The sequence below is a fragment of the Danio aesculapii genome, chromosome 15 (genome assembly GCF_903798145.1).
Source record: "Danio aesculapii chromosome 15, fDanAes4.1, whole genome shotgun sequence".
Lineage (NCBI taxonomy): Eukaryota > Metazoa > Chordata > Actinopteri > Cypriniformes > Danionidae > Danio > Danio aesculapii.
Genome location: NC_079449.1, coordinates 46,986,870 through 46,999,648, shown reverse-complemented (window position 1 = coordinate 46,999,648; position 12,779 = coordinate 46,986,870).

Here is a 12,779-nt window from a genome sequence, read left to right as displayed (position 1 = left end):
TAAACATTTAGACGTTTTCATTTGAGAACTATTCCCCTTAACGGTCAACATCCCGGATGTTTTTCAGTATACCTTTAATATAGAAAGTAAATATAATAGTCTAAACCTGAATCGATCTTGACAAACAATATAACATTTGAGTGTGAACTCAGGAGTAACAGTTAAAGGGTGTTTCGACACCATGTTGAAATGACCAGCTTCTGATTAGCAAAAAGTGTCCTTACGAAACTCACTGTTGCAGATTATAAACTGGAAACTTCAAGTTAAAAGCAGGTGAATGGCTAATGTTATTCTGATATGGCATGTTTTTGTTTTTTTTAACCCAAGGCTTGCCAACTATTAGATTTATTTTCCACAGTTTTCCTTCAACGACAATCACCTTCCCAAAGAAAATGAGGAAAATATAAATATAGTCAGAAATACTATACAGTACCTGACACATGTCTTGTCATCGATCCCAGTTGGAAGAGCATCAAATAATAACTCGACTTCTAGTTGATCATTTGGAAAAGTGGCAGAAGGTGGATTTTCAGTTGAACTGCATCCCAATCATCACAAATACTGCAGAAGACCTACTGGAACCCACATGAACGCAAGATTCTCACAGAAATCAGTCAAGTTTAGGGAAGGAAAAATCATGGTTTGGGGTTACATTCAGTATGGGGGCATGTGAGAGATCTGCAGAGTGGATGATCAACATCAACAGCCTGAGGAGGTATTAAGACATTTGTGCTGCCCATTACATTACAAACCACAGGAGAGGGCAAATTCTCCAGCAGGATAGCGCTCCTTCTCATACTTCAGCTTCCACATCAAAGATACTGAAAGCAAAGAAGGTCAAGGCTCCAGGATTGGCCAGCCCAGTCACCAAACATGAACATTATTGAGCATGCCTGGGGTAAGATGAAGGAGAAGGCATCGAAGATGAACCCAAAGACTCTTGATGAACTCAGGAGTCCTGCAGGAACGCTTTCTTTGCCATTCCAGATGACTTTATTAATCAGTGATTTGAGTCATTGCAGAGATGTATGGATGCAGTCCTCCAAGCTCATGATGGAGTCAGACACAATATTCATTCTGTTTCCACTGCAGCATGAGCACATATTCTATACTGGACATTATTGAAGGTTCAGTGAGCAGACTTTAGTCTAAGCAGAGTCAGACCTTACTGTCCTAATTAAATCATTAAAAATCAAGGCATGATAATATTTTATTTTGGTAAATTAAGCGTAATCTAGAGGCCTTTGCCTTTAAATAAGCCACTTCTGATACCATATGATCAACTAGAAGTTATTATTTGTTGTTCTTAAAACTTGGATATGCGACAAGACTTTTGTCAGGTAGTGTAAAGTTATAAATAGTGTACATATATAGTCCTAAAAAAGGCTAATTAATGCGTCTGAATTCAAATCAAAAAAGACAGACAGACTAATAAAAACAACCAATATCAGCTTTGGGTGATTTAAAACTTGATTTTTGTGTCACTGTGAATTTACAGATAAAACAAAAAGTTCATTTCTGGATCAATGTTGTCACGTCTTGTTAAAGAGTCTGATGTGTAAATACCAAGAGGGAATACTTTCATTTTCAGTACAGACGTGTTGTTTAAATGCCTTAATATCCAAAGCAGAACTATAAAGATCTAGTTTTAAAGCCTGTACTAAACAGTAGAGTGTGCGTGTTTTATTGTTAATGATTTTTTTATTATTAAAATATATTTCCCAGACTTCAGTGTAATACTTTAGTGTTTATTTTAACAGTAGATTAGCAGGAATAAGACTGTTGAACGAGTTGTGCTGGTTTGCGTCACGCTGTGTGAGTTTGTGGATCTGTTGTTGTGCGGGTAAAAACGTATCTGATTCACAGAGAACAAAGTATTCTCGCGAGGGCGGAGAAATGTTATTGAGTTACAGGTTATTGTTAGCCGTCTCTCCCTCAGACAATTGCTCGTCCCTCCTGAGGTTCTAGCATAATAAAGCGGAGCAATTACGTAATAAAGCAAATAAACATTCATGTAGAAGCATGACAGTGCTATTTGAAACTGAGGTTACGCAAATTAACTCCTGCAGAACACTCCATTAAATAAACACAATCCTGGACAAACGCAAATACAAGACTGAAACAAATGATTCGCTGGATTTACTAGGTTTTTTAAGGTAAGTGGTTGCAAACTATTTATCTGGGCTGAATGTATCCCTTGTGTGCTGTTGGGGATGTCTTCATCCACTCTGGGGTGATTTCGAGTCTTCATTTGGCCGTAACTTTCTCTGTTTGACAAATATTTTCAAAAATTCAACAATCCACTTTGGTTAAATTACTAGCTCTTGGTTATGTTGGTGACTGTTTTTGCCCCATTAACTTCCATTATAATGACATTTTGAACAGTAAAGATGAAAAGTTTTACTTCTTCCCAACAGGGAAAACCACCAACAACCAAGAATGCATGATTATATGGTGTCAAGGCTTTGCCATTAAAAAAGTCATCATAATGGAAGTCAATGGGTCAAAAACAGCCATGTACATAACGAAAGGGTAGACAATTTAAACAATACACAAGGGTTAAACAAATTAAGTTGAACATGACTAAATTTCATTTGTTTGCAACCACTCACCTTTAAGTAAATCCAATTAATCTTTTATTTTCAGTGTAGTGTATTCCCTATTGAAGATCAGCAGCATTTATTTAAAACAGAAGTCAATTGCGACTTCTCTATGAATGTCTTTGTCATGACTTTTGATCGATTTAAAGCATCCCTGTTAAATAAAAGTATTGATTTTTTTTTATCTTTAAGTATTGATGCACAACCATCTCTAGAGTTTACAGAAAATGGTCTGATAAAGAGAAAACATCCAGTGCGTGGCAGTTCTGTGGGTGCAACAAACAGTAACTCAAATAAGCACTCGTTACAACCGAGGTCTGCAGAAGAGCATCTCTGAGCACACAACACGTCCAACCTTGAGGCGGATGGGCTACAGCAGCAGAAGACCACACCGGGTGCCGCTCCTGTCAGCTAAGAACAGGAAACTGAGGCTACAATTCACACAGGCTCACCAAAACTGGACAATAGAAGATTGGAGAAACGTTGCCTGGTCTGATGAGTCTCTATTTCTGCTGCCACATTCGGATGGAAGAGTCAGAATTAAGCCACAACAGCATGAAAGCATGGATCCATCCTGCCTTGTATCAACTGTTCAGGCTGCTGGTGGTGGTGTAATGGTGTGGGGGAGATTTTCTTGGCACACTTTGGGCATAACGCGGAATCATCTCAGACTGGTTTCTTGAACATGACAATGAGTTCACTGCACTCAAATGGCCTCCACAGTCACCAGAGCTCAATCCAATAGAGCACCTTTGAGATGTGGTGGAACAGGAGATTGGCATCATGGATGTGCAGCCGACAAATCTGCAGCAACTGCGTGATGCTATCATGTCAATATGGAGCAAAATCTCTGAGGAATATTTCCAGTACCATCTTGAATCTATGCCATAAAGGATTAAGGCAGCTCTGAAGGCAAAAGGGGGTCCAATCTGGTACTAGTAAAGTGTAGCTTATAAAGTGGCTGATTAGTATTTGTATGTATAAATATGTATGTGTGTGTATATATATATATATATATATATATATATATATATATATATATACACACAAACACACACAGTGTGTTCACAATTCTGTTTTCCAGAATTTTTGATTTATCAGCTGATTGAAATATACATCACTTTACCTGTTTTGCCTCTAACCTTTTTATTTTCATGGCATACTTAGTAAGTTCCCTTCAGTTTTTAGAGGGATTTACATGAACAGACTAGCACTTTAACAGCATGCAGGTTTTCTTTTTATTGACTACATAATATTATTTCTGTAGCTTTCATTTGACGTTCATCAATAGACCTGCAGTCAAGCAGCAGATTCTGATTCAGATCTGATAGGGTTTATAGTGCACGGCGACCCCTTGTGGATGAAAGACAACTGTATTTCCTTGTAGACTAGTCAAATACATTAGCTCGGTTTCTCTGTACTACAATTATGATTTTATTAACGGCTGAAAAAGTTCCCCTTCTTTACATTTCAGTCTGCGTGATTTTGAAGAGCCCTAAAACAAATGCTTTTGTTTTACTCGAGTGGATTAACTTGCATGGGTTAACCGTTCACATAAATCAGCAAAGCGCTAGGAAAAGAAACTCTTTAGCTTTCGCGGATTTTAAATGTTAATGTTTTATAGCGCAGACGTCAAACTCAGTTCTGCACAGTTTAGCTGTAACCCTAATTAAACACACCTGATTAAAACTAATTAAGTCCTTCAGGCTTGTTTGGGTGAGTTGACGCCCCTGTTTTAAAGGGACAGTTCACCCAAAAGTTGTAATTCTGTCATCATTTAGTCTTGTTTTTTAATCTTTACTTCTGTTGAACACAAACGAGGCTATTTTGAGAAACAGTATTCGTCGCCATATCTTCTTTTGTGTTCAACAAAGTTTAGATCTACTTAAGGGAGAATACAAGTGAGTAAACTGTAAGTTTTGGACTATACCTTTAAAATCCTTTGACCTCTTAATAACAACTACTAAATTTCGCCACCTAGTGGCAGGTTTAGTAACATCAGCAGGAAGCGAATTAAAAGGAAATGTGTCATGGGTAAACTGGAATAAATGTGAAACTATCTGGAGCAATTGAAAACAAAATAAACAGTCTAAAATAGTCCAGCAGTCCAGCTTTAAATTCAGCAAAAGTCTAGCAGCATATGAGACTGGAAGAAAGGAAAAAGAACTAAAGTTACAGCCAATGTGTTTTCAAAAAAATATATGATATATATATATATATATATACAGAGCTGAAGTCAGAATTATTAGCCCCCTTTGATTGTTTTTTCTTTTTAATTGTTTCCCAAATGATGTTTAACAAAGCAAGGAAATGTTCACAGTATGTCAGATAATATTTTTTCTTCTGGAGAAAGTCTTATTTGCTTTATTTCGGCTAGTATAAAAGCAGTTTTTAATTTTTTAAAAGCCATTTTAAGGTCAAAATTATTAGCCCCTTTAAGCTATATTTTTTCAATAGTCTACAGAACAAACCATCGTTATACAATAACTTGCCTAATTACCCAAACCTGCCTAGATAACCTAATTAACCTAGTTAAGCCTTTAAATGTCTCTTTAAGCTGTATAGAAGTGTCTTGAAGAATATCTAGTCTAATATTATTTACTGTCATCATAGCAAAGAGAAAATAAATCAGTTATTAGAAATGAGTTATTAAACTATTATGATTAGAAATGTGTTGATAAAGTCTTCTCTCCACTAAACAGAAATTGGGGAAATAAACCGTCTAAAATAGTCTAGCATTCCAGCTATAAATTCACCAGAATTGACAAACAGTGGCAGTCAAACTAAACTTTAGTGACAAGGCAGTACTGGTCCGATCGGGCCAGTACCCTTTCCCATGTCATATACAGTACAGATACTTAATAACCAAACTAAATAAACTAAATTAAAAGCATTAACATATGCTGCGTTTTTTGTTTTCACAAGCTTTGGAGACGTAACGTAAATTCCGCTTTTAAATAATAGGTCGCCTATAGCTGTCGTCATGAGCCACGGCTGTGTTCAAAATGACATCAATGTTTTCAAAATGCACTGTGAAGGGAGCACAACTGTAAACATGAAGATCGCTAAAACTGAACTGCAAAAATACTTAGCAAATTACACCTAAGAGAGACGACTTTAATGCTTTATTTAAAAAAATCATCCAAGTTTAAATGTCAGAATGTTCCAAATGAATAGGGCATAGTGGGAATAGAACACAGCCAGGAACTGTTTCTAACTACAGCTCCAGAGGTGCAGTTGCAAGTGCACAAGTTTGCGACGCAGTTTGCGAATGTTCATTAGAACGATGGATTTGGGAAAGGCCAAATCAACAAACTATGTTAGTAACGACGGAACTTGCGACTTTAATTGGCTAACGATAGTTTTGGGAAACGCACCCCTGTATAGGTGTCCCGAGTGTCTCGCACGTTGGCACCAGGCCTTATTGTTGAGCCCTGTATGGTAAAAAGTAATTAAATTATTAAAAAAAGATTTAATTCCTAAACATACTACATCAGTTCATATTATTAACTAAATCAAATCAGTATATGTAGGACCACGCATTTCCAGTGTTGCCAACTTAGCAATTTTGCTGCTAGATTTAGCAACTTTTCTTACTACCCTAGCAACTGTTTTTTTAAAGTACCTAGCAACAAATTTAGCAAGATTTAACATTCATATGGCTACTTTTAGCAATATTTAACATTCTTATGGCTACTTTTAGCAAGATTTAACATTCATATGGCTACTTTTAGCAATATTTAACATTCATATGGCTACTTTTAGCAATATTTAACATTCATATGGCTACTTTTAGCAATATTTAACATTCTTATGGCTACTTTTAGCAATATTTAACATTCATATGGCTACTTTTAGCAATATTTAACATTCATATGGCTACTTTTAGCAATATTTAACATTCATATGGCTACTCTTAGCAATATTTAACATTCTTATGGCTACTCTTAGCAATATTTAACATTCATATGGCTACTTTTAGCAATATTTAACATTCTTATGGCTACTCTTAGCAATATTTAACACTCATATGGCTACTCTTAGCAATATTTAACATTCTTATGGCTACTTTTAGCAATATTTAACATTCTTATGGCTACTTTTAGCAATATTTAACATTCTTATGGCTACTCTTAGCAATATTTAACATTCTTATGGCTACTCTTAGCAATATTTAACATTCATATGGCTACTTTTAGCAATATTTAACATTCTTATGGCTACTCTTAGCAATATTTAACACTCATATGGCTACTCTTAGCAATATTTAACATTCTTATGGCTACTTTTAGCAATATTTAACATTCTTATGGCTACTTTTAGCAATATTTAACATTCATATGGCTACTTTTAGCAATATTTAACATTCTTATGGCTACTCTTAGCAATATTTAACACTCATATGGCTACTCTTAGCAATATTTAACATTCTTATGGCTACTCTTAGCAATATTTAACATTCATATGGCTACTTTTAGCAATATTTAACATTCTTATGGCTACTTTTAGCAATATTTAACATTCTTATGGCTACTTTTAGCAATATTTAACATTCTTATGGCTACTTTTAGCAATATTTAACATTCTTATGGCTACTTTTAGCAATATTTAACATTCATATGGCTACTTTTAGCAATATTTAACATTCATATGGCTACTTTTAGCAATATTTAACATTCATATGGCTACTTTTAGCAATATTTAACATTCATATGGCTACTTTTAGCAATATTTAACATTCTTATGGCTACTCTTAGCAATATTTAACACTCATATGGCTACTTTTAGCAATATTTAACATTCATATGGCTACTTTTAGCAATATTTAACATTCATATGGCTACTTTTAGCAATATTTAACATTCATATGGCTACTTTTAGCAATATTTAACATTCTTATGGCTACTTTTAGCAATATTTAACATTCTTATGGCTACTTTTAGCAATATTTAACATTCTTATGGCTACTTTTAGCAATATTTAACATTCTTATGGCTACTTTTAGCAATATTTAACATTCATATGGCTACTTTTAGCAATATTTAACATTCATATGGCTACTTTTAGCAATATTTAACATTCTTATGGCTACTTTTAGCAATATTTAACATTCATATGGCTACTTTTAGCAATATTTAACATTCTTATGGCTACTTTTAGCAATATTTAACATTCATATGGCTACTTTTAGCAATATTTAACATTCTTATGGCTACTTTTAGCAATATTTAACATTCATATGGCTACTTTTAGCAATATTTAACATTCATATGGCTACTTTTAGCAAGATTTAACATTCATATGGCTACTTTTAGCATTATTTAACATTCATATGGCTACTTTTAGCAATATTTAAAAGTGACTCAAGAGTAGCGGCTGCAGGCGTCACTCAGAGTAGCTAGCTCAGATTGGTTTTCATAACTGTTCATGATATTTGTTAACATGTTGGTAATTTAGGTAGCAATAAATTCCAATAGTGCTACAATTGTCACTTTCACAAAGTTAAAAAGAGTAAATACACAAGCTGTGATAGTTTAAAAGAGTGTAACTGTTCATTATCAGTGTTATATTTATCAAGAAGTGTTTGTATTTTACAAATAGTCAACTATTTTTCAGACAAATCTAAATGGACATTTCCAATAATGTTTTGGCTGAGATGGCCAGTCAATTTGAGAAAACAATTATTTTGTATAGTACTAAAGATGTAGGTTTGAGTTGCGATTACGCAGTGACGTCCTCACGCAAAGCAATATGTCAATAAGAACCAATTCATTGTGCATCTGGATGTCATGTTTTAATATAATATAATACACGGCGCCTCAGAGAGTAGAGACATGACGGGCTAGTCAGATACTATGTGATGACATCATTGCTATGCAAATTAGTGCATGATGTCATCTGGCAACATTTAGCTCTTTGGGAATAGTTGGCAACACTGCACATTTCCTTTAAAACTATTTCGTTCTCAGTGAACTGCACACGAGTCTGCAGAGTAGCTTGCGGATAAATCCATCAGTGCAGTGCAGATGTGGCACAGAAGCGGTCTCTGAAATGGCGTTTAGATTAAGCCCTTTTTGATGCCGCTCAAACTGGGATAGTCATCTGCAGGTGGGTTTGTTTATACCCCCTATATTTGAATAGACGGTAAATATGTTGCACTTGATTGCGACTAGTAATGTAGTACACAAGCACACTGCTGTACAGATGTGCTGAAGCGTCTCTCACTTCCTCTCTGAATCGCTGCCGGCTGCAGAACGCTGGTTAACAGTAGCATGAACTGTAAAGATAGCGCACCTGCATGAGAATAACTCTGTCAACAAGTGTTCAATGCAGATTCAGAGGTTATTATCTTTCAGTATATTCAGAATGCACATCACAGGTAGTGTTGAGGGTAATCCTAAAATGGCATTATGTTATGCTATTTAATATGTCATAAAAGATTCTTGTTTTAAATATGCCTGACGAGTTATTGGTACATGAACTATTGTTACGGTTTAAACTATTGTGTGACATTTTAGTAGGTGTAAATCATGTACTGAATACCTGTATTTAAAAAGATTTTCAGTCACAAATGCAGGCCCGTAGCCCAGGGGGTTCGGAAAACCCACCCCTCACTGACAAAAGTTAAAAATGTGTCCGATACATGAGCTCATTTGTCCTATTTTGATTGCTATGCCATCATAAATATAAAAATATTCCAGGCTTTAAGACCAAGCGGAATCCTCTGTTGGCTGTCGCTTTGGCGGGACTTCAGCTAATCAGTTTTGGCCAATGTTTTCTTGCACCGCTGGATATATTTGTTAACAATCTAACGTAAGAGAAGTCATCTTTCAATACTGTATTGTTGATTAATTGAGAAAACATTTTACAATTGACTTTTATTCTAAATCTTAGACCTTATTCTTGAAACAAAAAATAAGCAATAAAAATGTGTGAAGCACTACAGCCGACCATAGTGAGATTGATTTGAATACTACATTGGCTATTGTTGTTATCCATTTTCAAATGTACTTTTTCCAAGACAGGCTAGAAAAATTGCGCAGCTTTATTATTATAATTACTATTATTTTAATTATTTTGTTTATTCAAACGGCCAAATTCTGACTGAGGAAATTTGAAAAGATTCTTATTTTTATTTTAAAAATATGTATTTTTTCACATTTCTTTATTCTAAATCTTTAGGAAATATCTTTGGTACATCAAAAAGTGTGGATAATAGAGCTTAAAATGTCACTAAAATGCAGTATTTTAACTTCATAGTTAAATAGAAAATGAGGCGTATAACTGCAAAAAGGGACACTTTTGAGAAAAAAAAAAAAACCACCCCTTTATACCAGCATGGCTACTGGCCTGAAATGTAAGCATTAATCATTTTGGGGGGGAAAAAAGCTTGCTCTAAATAACAATTTAAACTAACATATAGACTTTCTCCATAAGAAAAAATATTATCAGACATACTGTGAAAATTTCCTTGCTCTGTTAAACATAATTTGGGAAATAATTAAAAAAGAAAAAAACAATCAAAGGGGGCTAATAAATCTGACTTCAACTGTGTGTGTGTGTGTGTGTGTGTGTGTGTGTGTGTGTGTGTGTGTGTGTGTGTATATATATATATATATATCTGTCTGTCTGTCTGTCTGTCTGTCTGTCTGTCTGTCTATCTATCTACACACTTTATTTTTTTCATGGCAAGGTTGACATTTGCATGGAATTGCTCATATATATATATATATATATATATATATATATATATATATATATATATATATATATATATATATATATATATATATATATATATGAGCAATTCCATGCAAATGTCAACCTTGCCATGAAAAAAAAAAAAAAGTTTTCGCCAAAATAGCGAAACAGTTTCTGCGTTTTTTTTTTTTGTGTGTGTAAGCTTGTATTTTACAGTGCTTTAAAAATACTCAAAAATGTCTCTGTCAATGTTTTCAAACAATATTATTTGATTTACCAAAGTCACACAATTGGCAATTTCACATCGGTCACATCCATAACGAAGCTTTTTCCTCGCAATTGCAAAAATGTATGTAAAATGTTTGTTCTATAGTGATCCAATTCACAGAAATTTTAATTCACTGAATTTCTACAAAGTATGTTGTACACTGTAAAGCCTCAGACTTTTTTTGCTCACATCCATAACCCATGTTTATTTTCCTCATTTAAAATATAAAAAAAGTTTACAGACTGATATTTTTCTGCTCCCATAACTCTGTGGTTAGTTGTTCTGAAAAATATTATATATTTAGCAGTGACATATGGCTGTATATAGGCACTAGTGGAAGGCACAGTGTCCCACCAGTGCTGATATACACCCATACTGCACTGCTACGAGTGTGATATTGCGTTTATACAACAGCTCGACAGCATAACCATGTATATAAAAATAAAATCAAACACAGAGAGTCTGGAAATCCTTTTGTATGAGGAACTACATCCGCCATTCCTTCACATCTGCAGCTGACATCAGAACAGCGGGAACCGTTACTTTAACGTCACTTCAGAGCTAGTACTTGAATGATTCTCTAGCGTAATGTCTAAAACGAGGACAAAACTGGTGATTTTGCTGATGTTTTAAGATTATAAGGTTGAAAAGCATGAAATGCCATCAGTCTACAGAGATTCATCATTATTTCTCTGTTACAATCGAGAGATCACATTTATTAACTCTGAAAAAGCTAAAGCAACGCAATCACTACCAGATTACTGTTGTATTTGCGATAATGAAAAGTGCTAAACATGTGGGCATTTCTTCTTTCTTTCTTTTTACTGAACTAGTCTGCAGTAATGAAAGAGTAAACTCATTAGAAACAAACAGATGACCAACCAAAAACTCAGGGTTATACAAGAGTGGACAACACAAAATGCATACATTCCTGATATCCGAGTCCCAACTCACACTCAATACACTACAATTACTATGGTATAAATACAGCACTGCAACATACAAATAAGACCTGTTTTATAATGATTTGATCAGCTGTAGTTAGAAATTACATGCTTTTCTTCTCACAGGGCTTGTTATGCGGTCTCTGTCGCCATCTTGTGGATGAATGTCAACCGTCTTCGCTCTGCTCAGTATGACAGGCTGATGGATGCCGACGCGCCATATCTCGGAAACTATAAATACTTAAAATAGGCACTATCCTTAGAAATAAACTGCATAGTAGCAAAAGTACATTATGTTGTCCAACAGCTGCAATATTTGTCAAACTGTAGTGAGTTTATTGATCTGTCACTCTATGTGGGTGGAGTAATACAGAAGGCTGAAGAGGCTGTATAAGCTCTGATACTGCAGAATATTGCACAGCTATCAGCCAATCAGATTTGAGAACCAGACCAAACTGTTGTTTGTAGAGAGTGGAAATATATCTATCTATCTATCTATCTATCTATCTATCTATCTATCTATCACAAATGTGTATCTCGCTGTAGCTTTATTAGAAAGACACAAATATTTGATTTCCTTCGAATGCAACTTAGCCGGAGAAATATTTACCTCAGTAAAATGTGATTTTGCTTGGTCTCCATCAAGCTCCTAGACTGTATTTATGACTTAACGTTTAAATCTAGTGTAACTAAACTCGTTTTATGGATGTGACGACTTTAATCTTCCGGTCGCCTTGTTAGCAACTGAATAAGCGACATGTTAATAAACTTAAATAACAAAACTTTCCACAGGAAATCACACTTCACTTGTTTCAGTGCCGAACTTTCGATATACTGCATTTAGCAGCTTCTATATGTTAGCCTCCTCATTGTTTCACCGAAAAACACAACAAAACATTGAATATTTAAATACCAAATGAGTGTACGTCATTAACATGTGATTATTACCAGATGGCGCAGCACAGTCGCACCACGCCAAAATAGCGCAGCACCGCACAACCTCCCATTGTGTCCTTTTGTCTGCATACACTAATTAAAATCACCATAAAGCCTTGAATTACTTTTTTTACCCTACTTCTGATGAAGCCTGCAGAGCATGCAGCTTCAGCCTTTATGTGGAGCAGCACGCCTGCTTTACATTTCGCTCCGGACAGCCAATCATCTTTCATCTGGCGTCAGACGTCACGAGCAGGTGTAACCAATCAGAGCGGACTGCTGAGTGCCACCGCCAAGCTTGTGTGCGGAGTTCAGTCGCACTCAGGAAGT